Source organism: Herpailurus yagouaroundi, unplaced genomic scaffold, assembly GCF_014898765.1.
Source record: "Herpailurus yagouaroundi ecotype Mexico unplaced genomic scaffold, PumYag 246, whole genome shotgun sequence".
In the NCBI taxonomy this organism is placed as follows: domain Eukaryota; kingdom Metazoa; phylum Chordata; class Mammalia; order Carnivora; family Felidae; genus Herpailurus; species Herpailurus yagouaroundi.
Genome location: NW_024412463.1, coordinates 2,070,517 through 2,096,433, shown reverse-complemented (window position 1 = coordinate 2,096,433; position 25,917 = coordinate 2,070,517). Strand labels below are relative to the sequence as shown.

General features: G+C 49.6%; 1 long non-coding RNA gene across 1 annotated transcript; it reads right to left on the bottom strand.

The window, feature by feature from the left end:
* Positions 1-291: 291 nt before the first annotated feature.
* LOC121019979 (uncharacterized) lies at positions 292-24,614 on the bottom strand. The gene is made up of 5 exons (XR_005785854.1): positions 24,455-24,614; positions 24,396-24,416; positions 23,584-23,689; positions 21,909-22,054; positions 292-415 (listed from the first exon to the last, which is right to left on the bottom strand). It is a non-coding gene; the product is annotated as an uncharacterized LOC121019979 (long non-coding RNA).
* Between the last annotated feature and the right edge of the window lie 1,303 nt (positions 24,615-25,917).

The window sequence follows — 25,917 nt, the reverse complement described above, 5'->3', positions numbered from 1 at the left end:
AACATCTCCTCCGGGCTTCTATGCCCCCTCCCTTTCTGCGGCCCACATCCCCACAAAGACCCCCACGCTGGAGCCATCCATCCCCACTCCTCAGGGTCTCCACTGGTGCTGAGGGCAGTCCCTGCAGCCAATGACCCCAAATCAAGGGGGCAGGCATCCATTCATCCCACTGGCAGGAAAACCATTTTAGCATTTCGCTATTTTCATTTCTGCCAAGCCACAGGGGTGTTGCAAAGAACAATTTTTCTCTCTCTCTCTCTTTTTTTTTTTTTGCATTTAATAATACATAATTACCTTCCCTCAATCATCCTGTTGCAATGCGTGCTTTTCAATCCAGCGCTGAGGCTTTTTGAGAAATGGGGTGGGGAACGGGTGAGACATGTTTTCAGCGTCCAGAAAGAACCTTCTGCGGTCCCTGGAGGGAGAGTGAGAAGAAAAGGAGGTCACGCTTGTGCTGTTCATCTTGCTGTTCCTTGCGAGAGACTGTCATGAATAAAAGATATGAGGCAGGGGGTGGGGTCGGGAGTAGACAGACTGGGGCCGTATGGCTCCTCGCTCATCACACTGTCTGAAGCCACTGGCCTGAGAAGCGGCCTCCGGTACCTCAATTAATCCATCTCCGTGGGGACAGGGCATCTGATGCCAAAACCCAACTGCTCCTGCTGTTCTGGACCAACATGTTTGTCGCTACTCCGGTCCTCGTTCTAAAATGATGGAAGTACACATAATCCACGGGAAGAGGGGAAAACCACACAAAACAAATATTCCCTGGTGGGCTTAGTACGGCAGATCCGACGGGGGCTGGCCTGTGGAGCTGAATCTCAATTAAAGAAGGTTTTTAGCTGTTTTTTTTTTTTCTTTTTTTAAAAAAGAGGGCCCCAGTGGGAGATCTATAAAGAAGAGAGAGACGCCTGCCTTCATAATGTAGGTTACAAAATAACGAGATTAATGATACAGAAATCTATGTGGGAACTATACTAGAAGCAACATACGAATGATGGTGGGCACCTGGCTGCCCGTGAACTGTTTCAGCCACCACTAGGCCCCCAGCCAGCTAGCATCGATGGTAATTGTGTTGCAGCGTTCGGGAGCGATTCTACCCACACCTAACATTTAGTGGAGGGTTACGGTGCTACGAGCACTTCAGGAGTCTTGACTTCATTCCCTGTTCCAACAACCCTCAGGGGTAGGGACTGTCATTGTCCCCATCTGGCCAAGGAGGAAACTGAGGCGCAGACAGGTACATTACTTGCCCAGGTCACTCCGCTAGAAAATGGCGGGTTCTAACCCAAGGACACTGACTTCGGAGGCCACACGGTCCATAGTGATCAGAACAGCAGGAGTTAGGGCAGTGGCTGAAAGTACGGCTCTGGAGGCAGACGGGCCTGGATGTGCGTGCTGGGTCTGCAACCCTCAATTCTGGCATGGAACTGCAGTATTTAAAACCTGGATGGGGGCGCCTGGGGGGCTCAGCCACTTAAGGCTCCGACTTCGGCTCAGGTCACGGTCTGGTGGTTTGTGGGTTCAAGCCCGACGTCAGGCTCTGTGCTGACAGCTCAGAGCCTGGAGCCTGCTTTGGATTCTGTGTCTCTCTCTCTCTCTCTCTCTCTCTCTCTCTGCCCCTCCCCTGCTCATGCTCTCTCTCTCTCACACACACAAATAAAGAAACATTTAAATAAATAAATAAATAAAACCTTGGTCAACGCTGGAGATGGTCTGTTTAAACTCCTTGGTTTCCCAAGTACAGACCTGTGGGAGCAAAAGGGAAACTCCCGTGGCAGCTCAGACAGCTACACTTTGCAGGTCCCGCTGGGGCCGAACGGGCCCCATCACCATTCAGCTGGAGGGGGGGATCCCCGACCTCAGTGCAACCTCCTCCTCAGTGGGTCTGCAGCCTGACTATCCCCACACCTGGAAAGGGTGCTGGGGTGCAGGAAGCTGAGGAGGACCCAGGACTTCTTGAGCTGCACAGCAGCCGCTTAGGGCCCAAGGAATCTGCAATTATCTGGCATCTCCCTGAGAACCTCCCGGACCAAATCCTGGCGCTTGGGTTAACTCCAAAGGCTCCACTTGGGTTGAGCAGTACCGCATCACCAAGGAGGAAACATAAAACAAAGTGACTCACAGCTCAAAGAATTCCTTGAAAGTTTGATCTTTTAATTAAAAAACAAAAACAAAAAAACACTTGGGGCACCCGGGTGACTCAGCTGGTTAAGCGTCTGACATGACCTGAGATCAGGTCATGATCTCATGGTTCATGAGTTCAAGCCTCTGTGCTGACAGCTCAGAGCCCGGAGCCAACTTTGGATTCTACGTCTCCTCTCTCTCTCTCTCTCTGCCCCTTACCCGCTCGTGCTCTCTCTCTCTCTCTCTCAAAATAAATAAACATTCGAAAAGTTAAAAACAACAACAACAACTTACTTTTTCCCTCTCGGTTTTCTCACTGACCAAAAGCAGATCATGGTAATACGTTCCCAGTGAGAACGAGAAATGAAGTAAAGACTTGTAAGATGCTCAGAACAGTGTAACTCTCCAAGAAATGCCAGATACGATTATAGTCACTCTATTACCCTCTAACAAAGGCACCCTTAAGATTAGCAGATGCAGTGACTGACGGCTGAAATGGTTAACGCGTAGGCAGGCATACGAAAAGTATGGTTTCGTAGGGGGCCGTGGCTTTAAATGGTGGCTAATATGCTGGAGCGCCTGTGTCGTGCTGGGTATTCTCCTAGGGGCCTAATAAATAGATCCCTCACATAGAACCCTCACAACACACCTATAGTGAAGCCGAACTCCTTCCCATCTCCCCACGTTTCAGCTTTGGGAACTAAAGCACAGACAGGCGAAGTCACCTGCCTGAGTTCAAACAGCCAGCAGGCTGCAGAGATGGGATCCGGTAACCAGTATACAGACCACTTCTCGGAACCACAGACGAAATGTATGTTTCAGGAAACAGCCGCCAGAGACATTAGGTAGCAATCCTGCACCCCCGCCATGCCCACCACACTCAAAGCCTCCTCCTACCACACCGATCCCCTCTTCTTCTCTGTTTTCATTATTTTGTTTGTTTTCCTTGTTTTTTTTTAGACCAAAAAAAAAAACAAAACAAAACAAAACAAAAAAAGCCCAATCCTGAATGAAACCAAGTTTAGTTGCAAATAAAACTGAATTGTCCAAAACCGAAGCATATAATTAGAGAATGTTAATCTCTGGGCAGTTCTCCGCTCCCCACCCAGCCCCAAAATATACTAACATTTGCAAAAGAGAATTCATCTTTACCTAAAACTATAATTAAGCGGCTGCTGGCGGTTACCTTGGTGACATTAAAAAAAAAAAAAAAGCCTCCACAACAGCTCCCCACACTGGATAATACAAACCAGGCAGCCAAATAAGTCAACAGGTTGTCCAGGAAACTGTTTCCTTGACAACCAGGAAGATGGAGGGGGACAGACAGTTGGGGAAATGTCAGAGCCACAAACCTACGTTAAAGGAGAAAAAAGCCCCTTTGGCATGACTGAGCAGATCTTCAACTTGTACCAAGCCGCAGCGCATTGAACAACAATGACTCTTTGTGACACGAAGAAGGCGACCGGGGGACATGGCAGAACCCAACCTCCCTTTCGTTGCTCACGCACTGGGTGAGTTTCTTTTTCAGGGCATGGAGTCTGACTTCACAAAAGAAGCTCCATTCACTCTCTCACCCATCAGACGTTTGTTGAGCACGTACTACATGCCAGCACTGCCCATGTCTCCTGGTTCTGGTCTTGCATGGATCTCCATGCTTGGCAACCCTGGCCATGTGGGCCAAGAATTCTGGAAGTGACACATAGAATGTAGGACGATTTTTTTCTAATTTGAACATTTGGGTTTCCCCTATGTATTCCCTTTCCTGTCTCCCATTCTAGCAAAGGGTCAGTTCTATGCTTGCTTGTCTTGGCTTCAGAGAGAAGGGGAGAGGCAAGGGGGTTGTAGGACAGAAGCTGGAATGGTCTGGAAGACAATCTCACCACCAGCTTTGTTGGCGAGGACAAATGGCTCTTGGATGGGATTCAGCCATGTCTGGAAAACCAGGAGAGGACATCAGTGCCCCTAAGGAACGGAAAAGGGGAGAGGGAGGGAGGAGCCCATGGCACGAAGAGATTCCATGAGACCATGGGCCTTTGAGCAGAGGTCCGGGACCCTGGTCCTTGGCCATGCTGCAGGTGTGTGGAAGAGTGTTGTGCCCCTGGAATGGAATGGTCACAGGGTCCCAGCGTGACAAAGAGTGGCCAGAAAAGAAGCAGCAGACATGGGCATGTCTGGGTAAATATGTGTCTCCAGAGTGAGCACTGTGGACAGATAACTACAGGGGCCTGGCCAGGGCTTCAGGGCGATGTCCCCCCAACCTTTCTTCACGGTGGGGCGATGGTGGTGCAGGGAGTCCCGAGGAGGTGGGCCTGAAGAAGATTTACAAAAATAATGTTCCATGTCTTGTCCTCCAAAGGGCCTGGACAGAGAGCCATTGTTGCCAAGTATAATTTTCAGAGCTGCATTTTCCAGACTACTTGAGAAGTTCCTGTGGCTGAATTTTGCAGAGAAGGGACGGGGGGTTGGGGGGGGGGGGGGGAGATGGGCCATCCAGAAGCATCTACACCTGGAAATCCCAAACCTGGTTTCCCTTGCACAAAACTCTTTCACCTCTGGCTGGCCCATCCGTGCTTTTTTGCATTGTTCCTTCTCCAAAAGTGCTTTCCATCCAATTGTTTCCTGATCGTAAATGAGACTGCCGTGGTGTCCTACTGATCCTCACAGGGTGGACAGCAAATTCAGGAGTAGCCTCTTTTCCAGCCCAACTGACTCAGACAAACATAACCCATCTGACTGCACACATATGTCACCGGCACGCAGGCAACAATAAGAATTACATGGATCTGCACCGCGCTTTCCCGACAGGCAATTTTTTCATGTGCTCTCTGCCACAAAGCTTGTGTGCCACATGCCCATTTTACAGATGCGAAAACCAAGGCACAAGGATGGTGAAGACCCACCCAGGGCGCCCGCAGCCAATTCATTCGTGGGGTGGAGCCCCAGGGCCAGGTCTTCTGAGCCTGACTCCGCCCCGAACATCCTCCCTCTGTTCTCACACCTTGCCTTTCCAGTGTGTGGATTTCTCTCCTGTTTTCCTATTTCAGTTCCCCCTGCGGGTTTTCTTCTCCTTCTTTTTTGCTTCCTCAAATGCTCCCACCCCCAGGGGACATTTGGTGATGTCTGCAGACCTCTGTGGTGGTTGTACTGGGGGGCGGGGGGGGGGGGGCTGGTGGGCACAGTAGGGCTGGAGATACTGCCCACATCTTACAGTACACAGGACAGTCCCAAGCAACCAAGAGCTGTCTGCCCCAGATCTCAACAGTGCCAAATCTGAGACACCCTGTCACCCTAGGAAGATAAAAAGTTTGTTCGTATAAAGCACTTGGAATGGTGCCTGCCATGTAGTCAGCTATTATTACTTTTGTTCATGATGTTGTTCACACACTATTGCACCTGTGGGGTCCGGGTTATCTACAACAGGAGGAAAAGGCTCCAGGAGCGCTTCAGTCCTTAGGTTCTCTCATCTAATTAAGTATTCACTAACTTCCCTCCACGGGAAAGGGGCTGTGGCCCACAGACAAGAGAAATGTCCTGTCCTGAGGACAGGGTCAAGCCCTGGGCTTTCAGCCTAAACGTAAATCCTGGAAATCATCCCCAAGGGCACTGGGGATGAGGGTCCCGGAAAACCTTTCATGGGTCTTGAGATGGTCCTGCGACAGGGTCTTTCTCTAACCGCAGGATCCATGGGAATATTGCTGAAATTCTTTCATTCCAAACGCCAACAGGATTCACTGCAAAAAACAAAAAAAACAAAAAAAAACAAAAAAACAAAAAATAAAAAGCCTCCAGGAAACGCGATTGCACCCACAAGGCACTGCTTACAAATCGAAGACTCTCAGCCTCGAAAAACAACCAAAGACAAATTATTTTGCTCAACCACCTTTCTTCCATCACACCCACCACCAGGAAACACAGGAAAAGTCTGGAAGGTGAGGGAGCCCAACGCGATTTGCATATTCAACAGCCCCATGGAAGGTGAAAGAACATAACCAGAGGTTATCACGTGAGTGGGGGTGGGGGTGGAGGAGGGACCGCTCACCTTCTGAAACACAGGAGCTAAAAATACCGCTGCCACATGTCATTTACAAATTGCAAGGGCTGTTTAGACAATATCATGATCAGACTGCAGTGGATACATATCTTCCCCCCAGTGATTAAACACAGCCTGATTTTTAAGTACCACCCAGCAGCCTCCAGGCTGGTCTGGAGAAACCACTCTTTGATTTCTGCATTTGATTGGCACGCCGGGGGGTCCCAATCATGCCTCCTTCACCCAGCACCTAAAATCAGATGTTATTTGACTGTGGGAAGGGGGGCTGAAAAGAGGCGGAGGGGGGGGGGGACAGGAGAGCAAAAGCTTCAGCAAGAGGGGCTTCTCATCAGAGGCAAAGAGGGTACCAGTGCTCCCCACTTGCCTTCTTTCTCCTAAAACCAAGAAAGATGTGTGGGGAGAGGGAACCAGGCAATAAAGCGGGACAGCCTGTGGCCCCGGAAATAATTACATTTTCCCCCTTCACATCGGGGCAGGGGACAGAATAAATAGCTGAATATAATCAGGTGACGCTTTCTGGGACTGGACGAGGTGTTCAGTGAATGTGGGCAAAACTCTCCTGCTTGAGTCTCCCCACGTCCCGGTGGGGCCAGCTGGCTGAGGCAAGGCTGGTTTCTGGGGAAGCCGAGAGATATGTCCAGTGTCTCTGAGTTTCTTTGGGAAGAAGAGGGGGCATCTGGGTTCTCTCTCTCTCTCTCTCTCTCTTTTTTTTTAAGTAGACTTCACACCCAGCGTGGAGCCCAACACGGGGTTTGAACTCACAACCCTGAGATCAAGACCTGAGCTGAGATCGAGTTGGACGCTTAATCGACTAAGCTACCCAGGCACCCCCGGGGGTTTTCTTTTCAGGGTGGTGGAAAGATTCTAAAATTAGAAAATGGTGATGTTTGCACAGCTCTGTGATTATATTAAAAATTCAGTTGCACACTTTAAAAGGAATTTTATGTATGCAAATTAAATTTCAATGAAGCTGCTGTAAAAAAGAATAAAGAAAACCAGGAAATTACTGTAAATAAATGTTTTTTTTTCCCCCCGTTAAAAAAGTAGGAGGGGGAGGTTTAGATCCAAGCACTCTAGATTCAAATCCTGCCTCTCTTTCCTTGTAGCTGTGAGACTTACTCAGTCTCCCTGGGCCTCGATTGTCCCATCCATAAAATGGGTATGTTACAAGTGTACTTCCTTCACAGGACTGCCGTGGGGATTAAGTGGGGTGTTGTTTGTGAGGAGCCTGACCCCAGGCAAGTGCCTTGAGCTCTGCATGAATAAATGGTCTGTAAGAGGCTGGTGGCTCAGGAGGGGCCTGGGCAGGAAATGGGGTATGTCAACCACTTTCAGGATGGGCCTGCCTGACCCTGTGGTGTGAGTGTGTCCACCCAGACCCTTGCAGCAGCAGCTGACCGAGCAAGGCAGCACGAGTAACACCGACTGGCCTTTACTGAGCACTTACTCCGTGGGAAACACCTCACATGCACGATCTCATTTAAACTTTGTTTCAAGCAGATACTCTTTTATCCCCATTTTATAGATGAGGAAACAGAATTTAGCCACTTGCACAAAATCAGACAGAGCCAGAGGCAAAGCTGGTTCCAATCCAAGCAATCTGAGACCCAGGGTGGGCCTGGGTGAGCTTGAGAAAGCCAGTGGTTCAATACCCAGGAATTCCGGTATTAGCTAGGCAAGAATTTTACAAGCAGGTTATTTTTTTTCTTTTTTTTAGAATTTTTTTTAAGTTTATTTATTTATTTATTTATTTATTTGGAGAGAGAGGGAGAGAGAAAGAATCCCAAGCAGGCTCCGCAGGGTCAGCACAGAGCCCAACCCAGGGCTCGAACCTATGAACCGTGAGATCATGACCTGAGCAGAAACCAAGAGTCGGGCACTTAACCGACGGAGCGACTCAGGCGCCCCTGCAAGCAGTTTATTAAATCATTGGTGGCAACCATGGTAGAAATCAGCCGTGATGTGAAGATTGACACCCAGGAAATCTGCCGCTGTTAGAAATCTGGGTTCTTTCTCCCTTCATCCCTCACCACACCCCCACCCATAGCCAATTTGTGAGCACATCATTAACCACCAAACCAGGAGGGTCCATTGGGTCCTCCTTCCTACACGTGGGGATAAGAAACCCTCACATTTGGGGCGCCTGAGTGGCTCGGTGGGTTAAATGTCTGACTTTGGCTCCGGTCACAATCTCCCAGTGTATGAGTTTGAGCCCCATGTCGGGCTCTGTGCTGACAGCTCAGAGCCTGGAGCCTGCTTCCGATTCTGTGTCTCCCTCTCTCTCTGCCTCACCCCCGTTCATGCTCTGTCTCTCTTGCTCTCAAAAATAAAACATAAAAAAAAAGTTAAAAAAAAAACCCTCACATTTTCATGGCACTTTGGGGGTTCACACTATGCTTTTAAATCCATCAAAATCGAACAAAACTGTGAAATAAAAATTCATCACCGATGATGATGAAAGTAGGCTCCAGAGGGAGAGAAACCCCAGGAACTGAGTGCACCACAGGCCTTCTGAGCTCTAGCCAGACCCTTCAGTCTCGAAAGGCGGAGGCCCCAGAGTAAGTGGCCGGTAGGGTCTCCTTAAAGCTACCTAGTGTCTCCACGGTGACAGGCAGTAGGGGCCCCATGGGCTTTGGGACGTGGACCCTCTTCCCCACTCCACAGGCCCTATAGCTCCTCCAGAAGAGTGAGCAAAAGCTTTTCACAGTTTCCACAAGGAGACGGTCTGGAGGTGGAATTTAAGTGGGTGTGAATCTTGAAGCAACTAAAACGTCCAAGTAAAGTCTGACAGAGCCTGGTGCTTTGCATAAGAGAAAGACAATAAATGTTTCATGAATGAATGAGTGAGTGAGTGAATGAATGGAATAATCCCACCTATGCTCAGAGTTTTACAGACTCCACCTCAGGCTTTAAGTCAGAGCTGTGCACTCGTCTGATTTTACCAGTGGCCCCAATTACAGGCCTCCCTGCCTCCATACTCTTTGTCCCCACTTTGCCGTCCCTCCCTCTGCTGGGCCCGGCATATGACTTGCTTTGGCCCGTGGGATATATTAGCAAATGCGATACAAGCACAGCTCGAGAAGTGGGTGGGTGTTCCTGCTTGTCCCCTTGAATGACTAGCTCTCTCTTGGAGCACTGCCACCACCATGAGAACATGACTGAACTGCGAAGAACATGGAAATACATGGAGGAAAGCTGAGCCATCCCAGCCAAGGCCATGCTAGACCACCCAGCCGACCCACCTGCTGACCACCGACACGTGAGTGGGACCAGCTGAGGTCGGAGCACCTGCCCAGCTCACCCTTAAACACATGAGAAATAATAAGAGGTTGTTGTTTAAAGCCACAAAGTTCTGGGGTGGTTTGTTACTCAGCGGTCGCTACCCGATACAGCCTGCCTGCTTGGCGACTCTCCCAAAAGCTCAGAGGCACCTGCTCCTTTCTCTCTTCCGAATCAGCCACGTCGAGAATTGTGATGAAACGCTTCAGCATGGCTTCTCCTTACCTAACTAGTCAGGTACAAGATCAGCCTCCAGTGAGGAGAACAGACAAATCTGCCTTCAGCTGAATGAACAAAGATATTACTGAAGACCACCACTCCCTTGGGGAGTACAGTCCCCACAGTTAAGATTCTTAAAGAAATTCTGAAGGAACAACAGGCTTCCTTCCCATTCCTGCTTTGAAAGATGAGTTTTGCCTGAATCGTTGCTGATCTGTCCTCTCTCTCCTCTCTCTCTCTCTCTCTCTCTCTCTCTCTCTCTCTCTCTCTGCTTGCAGCCTGATACTCTGCCAGAATTAAGACATCATCTAGCGCCTCTGATTTAGCCTTACCCTTCGAATGGGATTTCTTTTCCAGATATGACGTAAAGTCCCAAGATATGCCAGAGGTAGCACTGCCAAAGACCGGCAACATCCAAAATCTGATTTTCAGGCTCTTTCCCAGTCGAGGCGAAAGAAAGAAGCGGTCTCCAATCTCCCTGCTCCAAGGATGGCCCACAGACCAGCAGCACGGGGACCCCGTCAGACTTTTTGCTATCAGTGCGGAATTCTGGGTCCCACCCCTGAGCTACGGCATCGGAACGTGCATTTGAACAAGATGCCCAGGGGACGTGGCACGCTCAGGTTTGGGGGGCACTGCTCTACAACACTGGTCCCCGATTCTCCATCTGCACCTGAATTTCTCCTGATGTCAAGGCCTCTGGGGTGGCTGCACAGGGGGGTTTTAAAACTGGACATCAACCCTCACTCTTGCCGCATCAAGGACACCTTCACCCAGCAACAGAGCACAAATCCCTCCAACACAGGGCACAGAAGCACACTTCCTGCCACCAGGCTTGAAGTCCCTCGTGTACGACCCCGACTTGCAAGGGTTTTCTCTTCTGAAGTACAGGCTGGGTATCTTGAAGGGCTTCTCAACACCCCACGGAGACCCCAGGATTCATTCACAAGTAACGCTTCGTCTTGCCACGGGATTAAAGGTTTCAAGGGATTCCCTTTTGATCCCGACATGATAGCTCCTTGCCTAAACATAAGAGCTTTGCTGGGAGTAATCTCCATGGAAATCAGTAACCCAGTTTATTAACAAGGAAAAAAAAAATACTCCTAAGGACATTTTAAACTTTTAAATAACTTTGCAAGCGAATAACAAGGAAAACAAAGCATTTTTAAAGCGAACAAGCCCCTATAGCAGACATGAAATTTGAACTACAACGCTCTCTGAATTTTAACAATCCGATTTTATGCTCTTAATAAGCCCTGGAAATCCAGTTAATTTAAATTACTGGCCACACACCAACACACTCCCTGAAATAATTCACACCTTCAATCATCTCAGGGAATGTATTTCTCCCCCCCAAAAAAAACCCAAAAAACTTATATGAGGTTGTTTATATGCTGCTTCTGCTGACATACGGTTTTCTAGAAATCTCTGAACTTTGGGATGAAAAGACAATTGGAAAACAGACCTCGGTGGTGTTTCCAAATGACTTTTTGTCCCCTGTTCACAATAACCTTTTCAAGAAGGAATCAGTGAGGCTGAAGGTGACTGTAATTATATAGCTACCAGCACTGAAAAGACAAGACTGTGCAGTCACAAAGATAAGACACGAGTTTAAAATGTTTTAGGTAACATGCAAATGTATTCTGATTTTTTTTTCCCAACTCCTTTTAGAAGAAGAAAAAAATCTTGCTTGAAAGATGTTCTCGAGGTGGAGCTGGTAGAAGATTAATTGGAAAAATGAAATGAAAATTAGAAAACTGAACCGTCTCTCTCTGCCCAAGCTGGGAGGAAGCGGCTTTTAAGGGCCAAGCCTTTAATTCTAGAATGTGGTCAGCTGGGTCGCTGGCATGACTGGCTGGTGCCGGGATCACAACCATCCCCCTTTTTTCTAATTCTGCCTACTGATTTTCCCCCTATGGAAACTTTGCTCCTTTTCTCTCAGTCTGTGGAGGCTGGGATCTGCTGACCTCACCTCTGACCCCGAAGGTAAGCCTCTGATCCAGCCCTGGCCCATCCACTCATTTCATTCCGAGGTTCCTAAGGATTGGTTCAGGGGCGTGGCATGTGACCTAAGTCAGTCCCAGTAGCGGCATCCCCAGGAAGTCTCTGGGAACTAGTAGGGAAAAAAAAGGTACTTTCTTTCCAGTGAAGATGCTTAGCTGGGATGCAGAGGGTGCAGCAGAGGATAAGGCTGGAGACCACTTTGCCAGAAGAGCCAATACTGAGAATGAAGAAGAATACAGTGGAAGGCGGGACGTCAATGAGCCCTGGATCCAGCCGTACCTGAAACCTCCAGACTTCTAAAATAGGAGAACTAATATATCCCACCCCTCCTCTTTTTTTTTTTCCTTCTCAACCAGTTTTGAGTTTGATTCCTGTCACTTGCCACCCAAATCATCTATCTGCTTCTAGTAAAACCCCCTCATGGTTTTCACAGGAAAGTCAAGAGAAACCATGAATTCCTGACCCAAAAATCTCAAGAGATCATCTGGTCCAGCCCCTTGTGTCTGAGCATATGAGAGGACTAAAATGTTGTAAACTATAGAGTCTCAGCAAAGATCCCAAGGGACTCAGACTCTGCACCCTCCATCCAGAACCCATATGACAACATACTATTAGAGCTTGAAGATGCACCATACGTCTGTAGGTGGCCTGGGAAATATTCTTCCGGCTGACAAAAAAAAAAAAAAAAAAAAAAATCCACCAACGAAACCAAAATCCTAATATTAGATTTCATGTGCTACCAAGTAAACTTTTTCTCTTATAGAACGAATTGTTTCTATAGAAACGAATGCTTTTCTAGCAACCCAATCTCTATTAAGGTTGCTATAGGAACAGTTGAGAAATTGGAAAAATGTAGAAAAAGGGTAAATGACTGTTCAATGTCTTTTTTTTTTTTTTTTTTTCCTGGAAACCCACAGAGGGCAAATGCCTTTTTACTTCTGAATACCTTGGTCCTTGGAACAGGCTCTGGGAACACTTGGGAGTATAATTCTACCTCTGTTGCCTTCTTATTCCCTGGCAAGGGTTTTATCAAGTGGTTGAAATTTAACTTGGAATATGGCAAGTTTTACTAAGAACCACCCTCTAGAGATCGTTTTCAAAGACCAGGGGGTACAAAATAAGAAGGTACAGAACTATGGGTGTAAAGGCATAATAATAAGTGCTGTTGGCCACACAAGTGCTGCAGATACTGCCTTTTGGAAAGAAACCCTTCATTTGGAGAAATACAAGTGCACACGGTTTCATGCGAGCTTTGTTATACACAGTAAGCCCATGCGGCATGTCGCTCAGGCCTTGTGGTATCAGTGACCGACGCACCAGGGAATGTTTTCCTTCCTTTCCTGGAGAGTGGGGAGGAAACACGAACACGGTCCCTTCTCTATTACCCTGTTTCTGGAATCATCTACGGACAAGTAGGGTATGATATCTGTCTGATGAAGCGAGAATTGTCTCTCAAGTCTCACTAACTGCAAAAGCCAGTAAATTGGAGAGAGAGAGAGAGAGTCACAAAAGCCAGAGAGTCATAATCACCAGCTCAAACCATAGAGCCGTGGGTGAGTCACTTCATCGCTCTGAGCAGGCCTGTTTGTTCCCATCTATAAAATGGGGCTAACAAGATCGGTATAATGTGGGTCCCAGCTGGCACAAAGTCGAGTTAGCAACCCCATTTCACACTAGCCTCGTGTGTCTCCTTCAGAAACCAGATAACGTAAAGGGGTGGAACCGGCAGTGTGTGAAAGGCAGTAGAGAGCAGTGGGGTCTGTGGCAAAAGTCAATGGCAGCACGCTCCTGTAAAGGAAATGCAAATATTTTTGATGCCTTGTCTGTAGGCTAGTTTCATCTTGGACCCTGCGACTGAAACCCCCCCCACATCTGCACCTGCTGAGGACTTGGGGTTGAACTTTGTCCGCAAGTGGGATTAACATAGCCAGACCTCCGACAGAATGGAGCCTCTCCTGTGGAAGCTTGGTCGCCAGGGGGAGGGCATCCGTGGCAAGCCTTCAGGGTGAGAAGCGAAAAGTCTGGCATGTCAAGACAGCCCGCAGCTTCTCACCGCCCCCCCTCGGCCTCTAGCCTGGTCCAAGCCACGGTCACCTCTCGCGGGAAGGGGCACACGCTAGGCAGGGTTCTCCAGAGGATGCATACGGAAAGGGACACGAGGGAGTGGTCCACACTGTTATGGAGGCTGAGACCTGCCGTGCTGTAGTTCTGATCCAGACCCGGAGGCCCAAGAACTGGGACGCCCCTGGACTTGCTCTCGGACCCTGTCCAAGTCCAAGGGGCCAAAAGCCAGGGGCCATCGGTGTGCAAAGGCAGAAGGCGGATGTGCCAGCTCGAGTAAGAGCAGATTCGCTCTTCCTCTGCCTTTTCAGACGCCCCCTGGATAGATGCTGCCCTCCCGCAGTGGTGACGGCAGGTTTCTTTCTCATTCAGTCTTCTTCACCAGTTCAAAGACCGGTCTCTTCCAGAGACACACTCAGACGTAGTGTTTCGCCAGCTACGTGGCATCCCTTAGCCCGGCCAAGCTGACACGTAGAACTGACCTTCACAAGGCAGTAGCCTCCTCACCGGTCTCCCTGCTTATACTCACACCCCCCACGGCCCATCCGCAATACACAGGGGGGAGGGGCAGAGAGAGAGACGCGGACAGAGGATCCGAAGCAGGCTCTGAGCTGTCAGCACGGAGCCCGACGCGGGGCTCGAACCCACAAACCATGAGATCATGAGCTGAGCTGAAGTCGGATGTTCGACTGACTGAGCCACCCAGGCGCCCCAGGAGGAATCCTTTTTAAAAAAAAGTTAAGAGGTGTCTGGGTGGCTCAGTCGGTTAAGCATCTGCATCTTGGCTTTGGCTCAGGTCATGATCTCACAGCTTGTGAGTTCAAGCCCCACTTTGGGCTCTGTGCTGGCAGCATGGAGCCTGCTTGGATCTGTCTCCCTCTCTCTCTGCCTCCAGCTCACTTGCTCTCTCTCTCACTCTCTCTCTCAAAATAAATAAATAAACTTAAAAAGAAAAACTTACATCATGCCCCTTCTCTGCCCCAAACTCTCCAATAGCTTCCCGTCGCCTTCAGAATACAAACCAAAGGCCCTAACTGATCCTCCCTAACCCTGGCACCCCACCCATCTCCCACCTTCTCCACTAGCCATGCTGGCCCTCTTGCTGTCCCTCAGACACACCAGGCATGCTCGTGCCTCAGGGCCTTTGCACTTACTGTTCCGTCTGCCTAGAACATTTTTATGCTAAATGTGCACGTGGCTGGCCCCCCGGCTCCTTCAGGCAGTTAGCCCACTCTTACCACTTCCAAGTAAAGCCTTCCTTTGGCCACTCCATATAAAATGACACTACTCCACTGCCAGAACTTAGCCCCCTTCTCGCTTTGGTTTTCTCCATACCACAGGTTATCAGCTGACATATTTATCTGTCTCTCTCCCCCATTAGAAGACAAACTCTATCGAGGGTAGGAATTTTCATCTCCTTTGCTTCCCGCTGGATTCCTGGTGCCCAGAACAGCCCCTAGCACACAGTAAGTTCCCAACAACCCGCTGTTGAATGACAATTAATGAAGCCAGATAACTGAGGTGCATGGAGGAGAGTGTGTCAGAGCAGGGAGAAGGTACCAGAGCCCATGCTAGTTCCGTCTCCCGTGGCCGATAGTCACTCATCAGGCCATTCATTCAACGTGCAGGAGCACCTACCACCTGCCGGGCATGAAATGCTGCAGGAAGCCTGCCTCCAATACAGCTTACTCATTAGCTGGGGGAGACAGACAATAATGAGTAAACCTACAGGCAGTGAGATGAGCGTGAAGGAAAAAATAGCCCAAGGTGAGTAAAAGTGGGGCAGAGGGAAAGGAGGCTTGGTGTTTCGATCCAGGGGTCAGGGACAGCTTCTCCAAGCAAGGGATGCTCGTACTGAGAACTGGTAGAGTGAGGGAACCAGGTGCATGGGGCACAGAGCCCACAAACCTCCCAGATTCCCTCCACCCCTTCCTTCTCGACCCTCTCACTTGATCAAAGCCCCGTGTGTGCAGGGATGCCCCGCCCCTTTCAGGACTGAGAGCCACCCACACCCCAGGTGAGGGACCTGGAAGGAGGAGGGCCCAGCTCTCTTCTGTCTCCCTCTTAGTCAAGGTGTTCCCCACAGAGAAAGCTACTGTCTTCCAGACTTCTGGGTCGTGTTCCCTGGCCTGTTCTTCCATTCTTTGGTATAAACTCATCTTTCATTAAAAAGGCAATTCTTTGAGCCAAAACATGAAATTTCCTGGTCCCCTGGCTAAGCTTGGCCTTGGGACCACAAGTTCAGTGTTGTGCAGAAATTCTTAGAATGTTCCTTAAGTGGGGGTGGGGGGGTTGGGGGGGTGGGAGGGTGCCTGGGTGGCACAGTTGGTTAAACATCCAACTCTTGATCTCAGCTCAGGTCATGATCTCACAGTTTGTGAGTTCAAGCCCCATATCAGGCTCTGTGCCATTAGCACATAGCTTGGGATTCTGTCTCTCCTTCTCTCTGCCTCTACCCCACTTGTTCTCTCTTTCTCTCTCTCTCTCAAAATAAATAAATAAACTTTATTTAAAAAAATGTTCCTTAAAGGGAGCTCCCCTAACTAAGAAGTGGGTTCCTTTTGCCCTTTGCCCCTTCTTCCTCCTGATGCCTGGAATGCAGACATGATGGCTAAAGCTTCAGCAGCCATTTTGGGCCATGAGGCAAATTTAAGGGCGATGCTACAGAAAAATAAAAGTGCAGGACCTTGAAGACCAAGGAGTTGCCAAATCAACGTGAGACTGCCAACTTCTGGACTTGTTTTACATGAGAGAAAAATATACCTCCATTTGTTGATGTTACTGTTATTGGGTAGTCTAATCCCAGCCGATACACTATGACCTTCATGGATCCCGGACACATGCCTTCATGGGCTCCTTTCTTCATTAAAAATATTTAAAATTATGTTTTATGACTGTGTTGGTGTAAGGACATTACAATCTGGGCTAGATTCATTATTATGTATTCATTATTATGACATTCCTATTTTTCTTCTGATTTTAAAAAATTAAAATGGAAACATTTTTGCGGGTCCCTAAAAGCATCATGGCCCCGTGCCTTCTGTGTCTAATGGAGACGTCCACCACGATACTCATGCCTTATCTTGCTTTGCCCCTGATAGAACTTGACGGGGCGGGTAACATTATTCTTCCTGTTTTTCACATCAGGGAACTAAAGCCAGAGAGGTTGAGTAAATGTCCAGATTTGAATTCTGGTAAGTACAACGCCAAAGTCTACACTCTCAGCTTTTGACCCTAGGACAGACAGGAGCTATTTTTAGCCCCCAAAGGCAATTCTTGGGAGAGCTATTATTATTATGAGTGCAAACATCTCTGACAAGGTAAGAAAATAGATCTGATACATGGTAACAAAGCATATTGGACACAAAGACCTCTGGTAGCTCCTTGTTATTTTAATCCACAAGATAAACCTAACTGTGAGACTCATCTCTGCAGGCATGGTTTTAAATCCCCATCTTTTAGGCACTGGATTTATTCATCCAACTCCAGAAAGAAAATAACTCCACTTAGCTTGATAGACTCCACAATGAAAAGTAAATTATTTTTCTGGAAATGACCCTAAAAATAGCACGGAATGGGTCTACGCACAGATACCAGAGGCAGTAAGACTGAATATGTTAGTTTTAAGGACACGGAGACTCTTCTGTGGGCTTGAGGGAAAAAAACAAAAAGCACTTGATTTTCTAGGTAGCACGATAAATCACTCGGGGAAACAACTCTGGAGTAAAAACAGCGTGAACTTTGACACGACTCCCCCGACGGGAGCCAAGGAGAAGTCCATCCGTACTTCACCGCTAGGTTTATTTCTTTTCACGTCCTCTTAGCACAAATTAGCACAAGGGAATGTTAATGAAAAGCACGCCCAAGGATTGCTTACGCCTGGCAATCCACCGCCTTGCAGGCAGCCATGTGCAAATGGTTGGTTTCTTGACAACAGCTACAAATTATTGCCCTTTACGTCGCTTTTTCTCTCCAAGCCCGATCCCAGTAGACAATTTAGGCTCAGACAACGGCATTCTGTTTAGTCCGTCATCCATCCAGCACTTTTCAGGTGCCTTCTGGATGCACTGCCCCCTATCAGCCACCAAAGACCACTACGAGGGTCCCACTTTTGGAAAGGGGAGCTGGCGTTCCGGGAGGGCTTGGAATACACAGAGGGATCAAGTGCACCGTACTTTCCCCGACCAGAGGATGAGAGGCAGGAGGCTGGAGCCAGGTGGCCCCAGGTTTAACTCCCGCCTCCACCACCTGCAGAAACAATTTGGGCAAATTAACCGAAGCCTTGACATCCCCATCTGCAAAATGGGGACACTAAGAGTAACTTTAAAAAAAATTTTTTTTTCAACATTTATTTATTTTTGGGACAGAGAGAGACAGAGCATGTACGGGGGAGGGGCAGAGAGAGAAGGAGACACAGAATCGGAAGCAGGCTCCAGGCTCCGAGCCATCAGCCCAGAGCCCGACGTGGGGCTTGAACTCACGGACCGCGAGATCGTGACCTGAGTAACTTTAGCATTCAGCACACGGCAAGTGTTCTCTCGGGATTAGCCGCACGCTGTGTGCACGGTGCATGGAAAAGGGAAACGCTGGGAGGGCTTCGGAGTCTGGGGAGGAGGCTTGTGGGGAGCTAGAATGCCCTGCTCCCAACCCAGGCACTGGTTAACACGGGTGTGCTCACTTTGTGGCAAAGTCACGAGGCGGCACATGCGTGACTTACTTTCTGTAAGTACTTGAACAAAAAGCGTACGTGCGACAACAGAATGCCTCACATCCGGTTGGAAAATTGTCCGACGTTCGGCCACATAACACACCTCCTCGCCTTCCCCCCAACCTTCTGTGAGGCCCTTTGTGTGCACAAATGTCAGGTGTAAGCACGAGTTGCCCTGCGGGTGGGGGAGAGAAAGGCTGGTCAGCAGGAGGGTCAGAACGAACCCGGCCCCTGGCACCACATGGGATTTGAGACGAACTCTAACTATAAACCTGAGAGATGGATTCCCTGCAGCCGAGGGTGGAGACGTCGTAGGCAGAAGCTGAGCCGTGCCACCTGCCCGCACCCTGCGACGGTATGGCACAGAGCAGCGCCCCCGGACACGTGTGGGGTCGACTTTGGGGAGGGGGTGGCCAGCTCCCCTAGCCCAGAGCACAGACCCACATCCCAGGCAGACCCTGGGTCAAATAGTAATTCTGCAATTTACCGCATAGATGGCCTTGGACAAGCCCTGGCACCTCCAGGCCTCAGTCTCCCCATCTGTAAAACGGACACTCACCGTGCGTACGTGCAGGCGAGAATCGCAGGAAGTGCCTGGCACGCAGGAGTTCTGCCAACAAAGGTAGCTCTTCTATTGAACGAAATTAGACCTGGTGGAAGAGAGCGCCACGAGAGCCTGGAAAGGCGGGGGGGGGGGCCCGTTGAAACCACTTTGCTCCTTTCACGTCTTCCCGGCAGAAGCGTCCACAAGCTAAGACGTGACCTTCGCGTTGATAGTTTAAGAAGAGTCGCTGTTCCCACACGCACAGCACTGCCGTCCTCTCCGAGAACTCGGCTGTGGCAAAGGGGACGGGGGTTGCGGGGGCTGGAGCGCACCGGCGTGTGTAACAGAAACGCGGATATAATTAAGAGGCGGTTCATTGGCAATAATTAGGCACTGGCTGGTTAATTCTTTCAAGATGCTACACAGCCCTTCCCTGGAGCTACGGTAATTGACTCTGTCAACGGCGTTGCACACTGTCGTCGAGAGACTTCCGCCTGGACAACCTGCTGACTCATTTTAACACGCGCACACACGTTCACTCTCTTTGCTCATTAACAGACAGGTCTGAGCAGAAGTGCTGGGCGCAGGGGTGGGGAGGAAGAGAGGTCTGGGGAAAGGCTAAGCAGGGAAGAAGTGCTGTCCTCAGGGAGAGCAGCAGAGGGAGAAAGAGGAAGCCAGATGAGCTCCCACGCTGGCCTCAGACTGCCTGGATTCAAACCTGCTTTCACGGCTTCCCAGCTACGTGAGTGACCTCAAACAAGTCCCTTAAACGCTTGGAGCCTCAACGCTCCATCTGTGAAATGGGGATAAACACCTTCACTTCAAGTGGGTGTTGGAAGGATTCGGAATAACACAGTGGCCAGTGCCTGGCACTGTGAGGGTGTTTAATAAACACTGGCTGGGGGGGGCGCCATAGGGGCTCAGTCAGTTGAGCATCCGACTCAGGTCATGAACTCATGGTTCATGAGTTCAAGTCCTGCATGGGAGTCTGTGCTGACAGTGCGGAGGCTGCTTGAGATTCTCTCTCTCTCTCTCTCTCTCTCTCTCTCTGTGCATCCCCCCACTCTCAAAAATAAATACGCCTTTAAAAAAAAAATAAAAACTGGCTATTTGCTTGCACAGAGACGTAGGCTGAGCAGTGATAATGTATCTGGGACAAAAATCAGAGAAGTCTGCCCTTGGTCCAAGAGAACCGGTTCCACATTTGCCTGCTGCATTGAGACTCTGCAATGTGACCTTAGGCAAGGTCCTTAATCTCTCTCTGCCTCAGTTTCCTCTTTTGAAAATTAAAGTAATAAAGTGATAATACTTCCCCGGGAGGGTTGCATGATGATCAAACGAGACGGCTCCTGGCACATAAGAGCTCCTCAAGAAACGGTGGGTCCGTGACTTCGTCTACCTTCAAGTTTGGCTTTGGATAGCCTTCTCTTCAGACACCAGTGAGCAGGCAGCTGCTGACTGTGGATTTCACAGGTGCGAAATTAGCAAGTGATTCCCCCAAGGAGCCCAACCTACCTTGAATTTTTTATCAACTCCATTGCTTGCCCTTTCTGGTTCCATCCCAGACTTCTCCCAAATTGGCTCAACTTGTCTCAGAAGCCAGATAGGGGAGCGGAGCCTCAGTCAGGATGAGCCCCCCACATGTGGTGGGAGGAGGGGGAGGCATCCCCAAGTGAGCCCCCACGCGGTCACCGGGATGAGAGCCAAGGTGACGGGAAAGTCCCCTCATGATCCAGGCTGACATCTGCTCCCCTGCCTCCCTCACAGTGGAGACAGGGAGGTGGTCGCCACCATCCCGCCTCCTGTGCCAGGAATTGGGGGTAAGGACGGGAATCGGCTTCCAGACATATCAGAGGGAGCCCAGCCCAGCCTCTGCTCCCGACTCCTAACCCTCCGGGCCGCCGCTGTCTGAGTCATCATTCTACAACACCAACTTCACCGTCTCATCCACCTGCGCACAAACATCCAATAGCTTCCAATGACCTCCAAGGTAAAGCCCACGACCAAGCACAGCTCACAAGGTCCTTTGTGTGATCTCTACCAACCCCCTCAGATTCACCGACACGGCTCCCCGCTCTAGGCCTTTGCTGTGCAAAGCTCTCTGCAAGCACGCTGTTCTCTCCTGTGCCTTCATGCATTTGCACCTGCACCTCTCTCTTCCTGCAAAGCCACCCTCCTTCTCCATCTGGAAGAGTCCGACTCATCCCTTAGTGCCTAAGTGACATCACCTCCTCATGTGACTTTCCCACCCCTCCCCCAGAGTTGGCTACCCCCATTTCCATTATGCATTTCCATTATGCTTTGTGAAGCTTCATTCATTCTTTCTCTCTGTATTTACTCAGCCCCTGCCATGTGCCAGCCACCGAGCTAGACCCTGAGGTCAGAGAACAAAAAAAAAAAGACTAACCCCTGTGCCGTGCAGCCACAGTCCAGTTGCTGGAGTCTAGCAGAAAAGACAGGTATGCCAATAAACCATCAGGGTGCATGGTGGTGATGGAGACACACAGGGCACTGGGAAAGCCTGGGAGGAGGGTCTCAGCCTAGTCTGGGGAGCAGCAACCCCCCCCCGACCCCGCCCAAGGATGTGCTGTTTAAGCTAAAATGTACAGAATGGATAAGCACAAGCCAGAGAAAGAAGAGGAAGGAGGGAAAGACAGAAAGACAATCACGGTCATGACCCATGATGAGACAGGAGAGACCCTGAGCCCTCCTGGAAGGGAAGGAGGCAGGGTGGCTGGAGCTCAAACAGTGAGGGGGGGAGGAAGAAGGGCACGATGGGGTGGGAGAGGTGCTACGGGCACTTGCGAGCGGGAGAGGGCCTCTGGGGCCAAGCACGGGATCCTGTCCCAAGGGCATGGGAAGCCAGGAGGACTTTTAAATGCAGAGAAGAGAGTTGCTCGATGTGCACGACATACACGTGTGTTAAGGTCACTCTAGCTGCAGCGTGGACTCTGGTGCGGGGGCCAGTAAGAGCCGCGGGCGCACAGCTGACGGACCATCCTCGTCATCCGGGCAGCTCAGAGAGGGTAGTGGCATTGGAGGTGGAGCACGGTGAACGGACCTGCTCGAGACAGAAGAAGAAAGACCTCTGGACTTAACAAGGCACTGATCTGGGGGAAGTGGCGGGGGGGAGGGGCGGGAACTGAGTAGGATGTCCGGGCTGCTGTTCTGAGCTGCCCGGTGCCCGATGATGGTCACGGAGATGGGCAGGGCCGGGGAGGATCAGGCTGCTGGTGTGGGAAGCCAGGTCCCGGTCGGTTCAGGCTCTGGGTTTTGTGCACCTGATGCTCGCTGGCCTGTAGATACCCAAGGGGGAGTCCCACAGGCCCCCAGATACAGGAGTCTCTGTATATATTTTTCCGGTTCCTGGAGGCTCCCCAGTCAGAAAGAGAGGGGCCGCGGGGCTGCTTTCACTTGCCCGTTTTCCTCTCCAGCACCTGTCATCCAGGTGACCCATCCACTGCCACTCCGCAGTTAGGCCAGATGCCCCCTCTGTGTCCCATGCAGCAAAAAGGGAGGAAGCCCCCTCCCAACTCACTACTGAACAAGCCACTGAAGCCTCAGGTGGTGTCTTGAACCCTACATATCCCCAAATGGCCCCTGCAGCTTGTACCTCTAACTTGTTCAGGTAGCAATGTGCCCAGCACCAAGGGAGATGCAGTATCATTGTAGACCCATCATGCTAATCCTTTTCCATTTTGTCAGTGCATGGGCCGGGCTGGGCACGTGACCTGCTTCTAGCCAATGAGCTCGAAAGGGAGGTCTGTGGGGGGGGTTGTAGAAAAGCCTGTTCTCCCTGATAAAAGGGAGAGTCACAGGAAGAGGAAGACTCTTGCTACCTTTCTTACCTTTCCCCCTTGGATCACAGCCATAGGCAGATGTGATGCCTGGAGCTGCAGCAGCTATTCTGTGACCATGAAGCAATAAGCCTAAGGATGAAAATCCACCCCGCTGAGGGAGGTGGAGCTAAAGTATAGAAGCACACCGAGTGCTCGGTGGCATCACTGAGTTGCAAACCATAGGACCATCTATCCTTGTTAAGGAAATAATGGCTGACCTATGATTTCAGCTATTGTTGGTTGGGGTGTCTCTTACTTGCAGCTGAAAGCCATACATCCAAGTCTCCATTTATCCATCATCTCACAGACTAGAATACCAGATCCTTGAGAAGAGGGATTTTTGTCTGTTGTGTCTCTTGTGCCAAGTGTCCAGTGAATGAGTGGATCTCAGCATCCATGCCTCATCACCAGTTTCCAGCCACCTTCATTCGGAAAACCAACACCATGAGCACCTCAGCTCATGTCAATACTGCAACGGTAATCGCTATTACCAACTGCTGATCACGCGCTAGGACTGTGCTAACCCTTTACAGGCTCTATCTCTGAATCCTCACGACTATACTAGGAAGTAGGAACCGCTGTCATCTTCATCCCAAGGAGAAGGAAACTGAGACTCAAAGGAGATAGGTGATGCACCCAAAGGCATCCAGCTGGAAGAGCTGGGATTCAAAACCAGGCAGTTCACTCCAAATCTCGCACCCTGAATTGTCATGCTACACAGCCTGCTTAAGTCAGTAGCAGCTTTACCTACCCATGGGCCTCTTGGGGCAGCTGAGACACAGAGGCAGGGGAGGCGGAGCAGAGTGGAGGTCCAGAGGTGAGGAAGGAGCGTGCCTTACTCCAAAAGTGTATCGTCCCTGGGAGGAGGAGGTAGTCAATATCATTAGTTCAAAGACATTAATTCAAAGACATCATTTAAGGCAAAGCAATGAGAACCAGAAGTGGGTCATCTCAAGGCGTGGGAGAAACAGAGACAGAAGGTAAAGACCCCACAGCATAGACTCCAGGGTGGGCTCCACACTTTTTAGCCACTGCTTGCTTCTTTCCACCCAGGACTGCCCTACCCTGCCCTGCCAGGGGCGCTTTGGAGGTAGAGAGTCCCATGGTGTCTGTGACATATCCATTCCATCTCCCTCTGTCCAGGTTTTAATTGGTTTGGGGTTAAATCGTGCTGGGGTGGGGGGAAGGTGAGGAGGTCGGAGCTCTTATTCACAATGGAATGGAGCAGACAGACACGGCCAATGACACGGCCAATGGGAGGTAAAAGCTCTGAAATATACATCTCCATCCCGTGGGCAGGTCTGTTTAACCAGCCCAGGCGCAAAGCTTGAGTTTATTAAATAAACAACATCACCAGTATTTTAAAAACTGACTTGGTGAAGGGATGCATGGCACGTTGTAGAGAGGGTTCATCACAGCCTGGGCAGCATCTGAACGCGATGGGATTTGTCAGCCCAAATTTTCAAACCAATTAGATTTATGTCATGGAATCAGCTACACAGACCAAAGTTTATATTCTGATAAACTTGGAATCACTACAAATAATGACCCCGACACACTCACCTGCCTTGGCTGCCGAGCTTGCTGACCTCAGAATTATTTAACCCGGAAAGAGTGGGTACCATGTGTCACAGTGTCTCCGGGAGACAGTCAACAGGAAGTCTCCTGAGGCCAATGGCAAGGTTTAACTCAGTTTCAAAGGAACTGCAGAAACGCTGCTTCTCCACCCTGAATGCTCTTCCCAAACGGTTGTCAGCACAAACAGCTACTCCCTGGCCCCCTGGTTCCTTCTAAGTAGTCTCAAGGTGCCTCCAAAAACAAGCGAGGCTTCCACAGCATACTTAGTGCTTCTATTTATTCTTCCTGGACATGCATTCAAAGGAGAGAGGCATTAGATTCCATGTTGATTCCTCACTCGCTTTCTCTCTGTGAGTTTCACCTCCCAGGGCCCTGCTGCAGTGGGCTCCATGCTGGCCTGTCAAGGACACTTGCTTGCCCCAGATGGAGGCATGTGTCATCAGTCATATCACAGCCCACTCTAGCCACAGCCCCTCCAACTCCTCTTCTGTTCACGGGTACCTTCTAGAAGAGACAAAGCCTCTTCCAGGGAGGGAGGGAGAGAAGGAACTAACATGGGGTGAGAGTCTACAAGGAGGCAGCCCCCCCGGCAGACACTCATCTAACGACCGAAATAAACCCGGGAGGGAGACAAAATCATTCCTCCTTTACAGACACAGAAATTGAGGCTGAGAGAAGTGAATTCTTAAACAGGAATATAAACCTGGGTTTGCATTCTAACACCTCAATTCATTCTCTTTCTCATTCGCCACGGTGCCTCTCTGACCATGAACTGACCCTTGGCCCTCTGCAAGCCCTCCTGGGATTAACAGAACCCAGATAAGAATCTTCAACTAGGAATTGAACACTGACCGCAGGTAGAACACAACTAGTGGCTGGATAAGCGAGTCCAGGTACCAGAGAAAAATGACTATATCAGCATTTTGTATCCAATACCGCTATTTTATCAAAAAGTGTATGGAATTAATAAAACTATTTTAAATCGCTGCAGTGAATCATCCAATATATTTTGAATACATAAATTTATAAACACTGCAAAATGTTAAGCCTCCAATGAGCGTATAAAATGTAGGTGGCACATATTAAATATGTAATACAAATTACTAGCAGGTAAAATTTAATAAAGCATGACGAACATTGAATTCAATGTTGAATAAAAATTTTTAAAGTTTTAAATAATTGAAAAGTTTTTAAATAAACATTATTCTATTCTTTAAGTTTATTTACCTATTTTGAAAGAGAGAGAGCACAAGCAAGGGAGGGGCAGAGAGACAAAGAATCCCAAGCGGGCTCCATACCGTCAGCTCAGAGCCAGAAGCGGGGCTCAAACCCACGAACCGCGAGATCACGACCTTTGTGGAAACCAAGAGTCGGACGCTCACCAAACTGAGCCACCGAGGCACCCCACACGCTTTTACTTTTAATGACTGCATTTAAAGAATCAAATAAGGGGCGCCTGGGTGGCTTAGTCAGTTAAGTATCCAACTCTTGATTTCGGTTCAGGTCA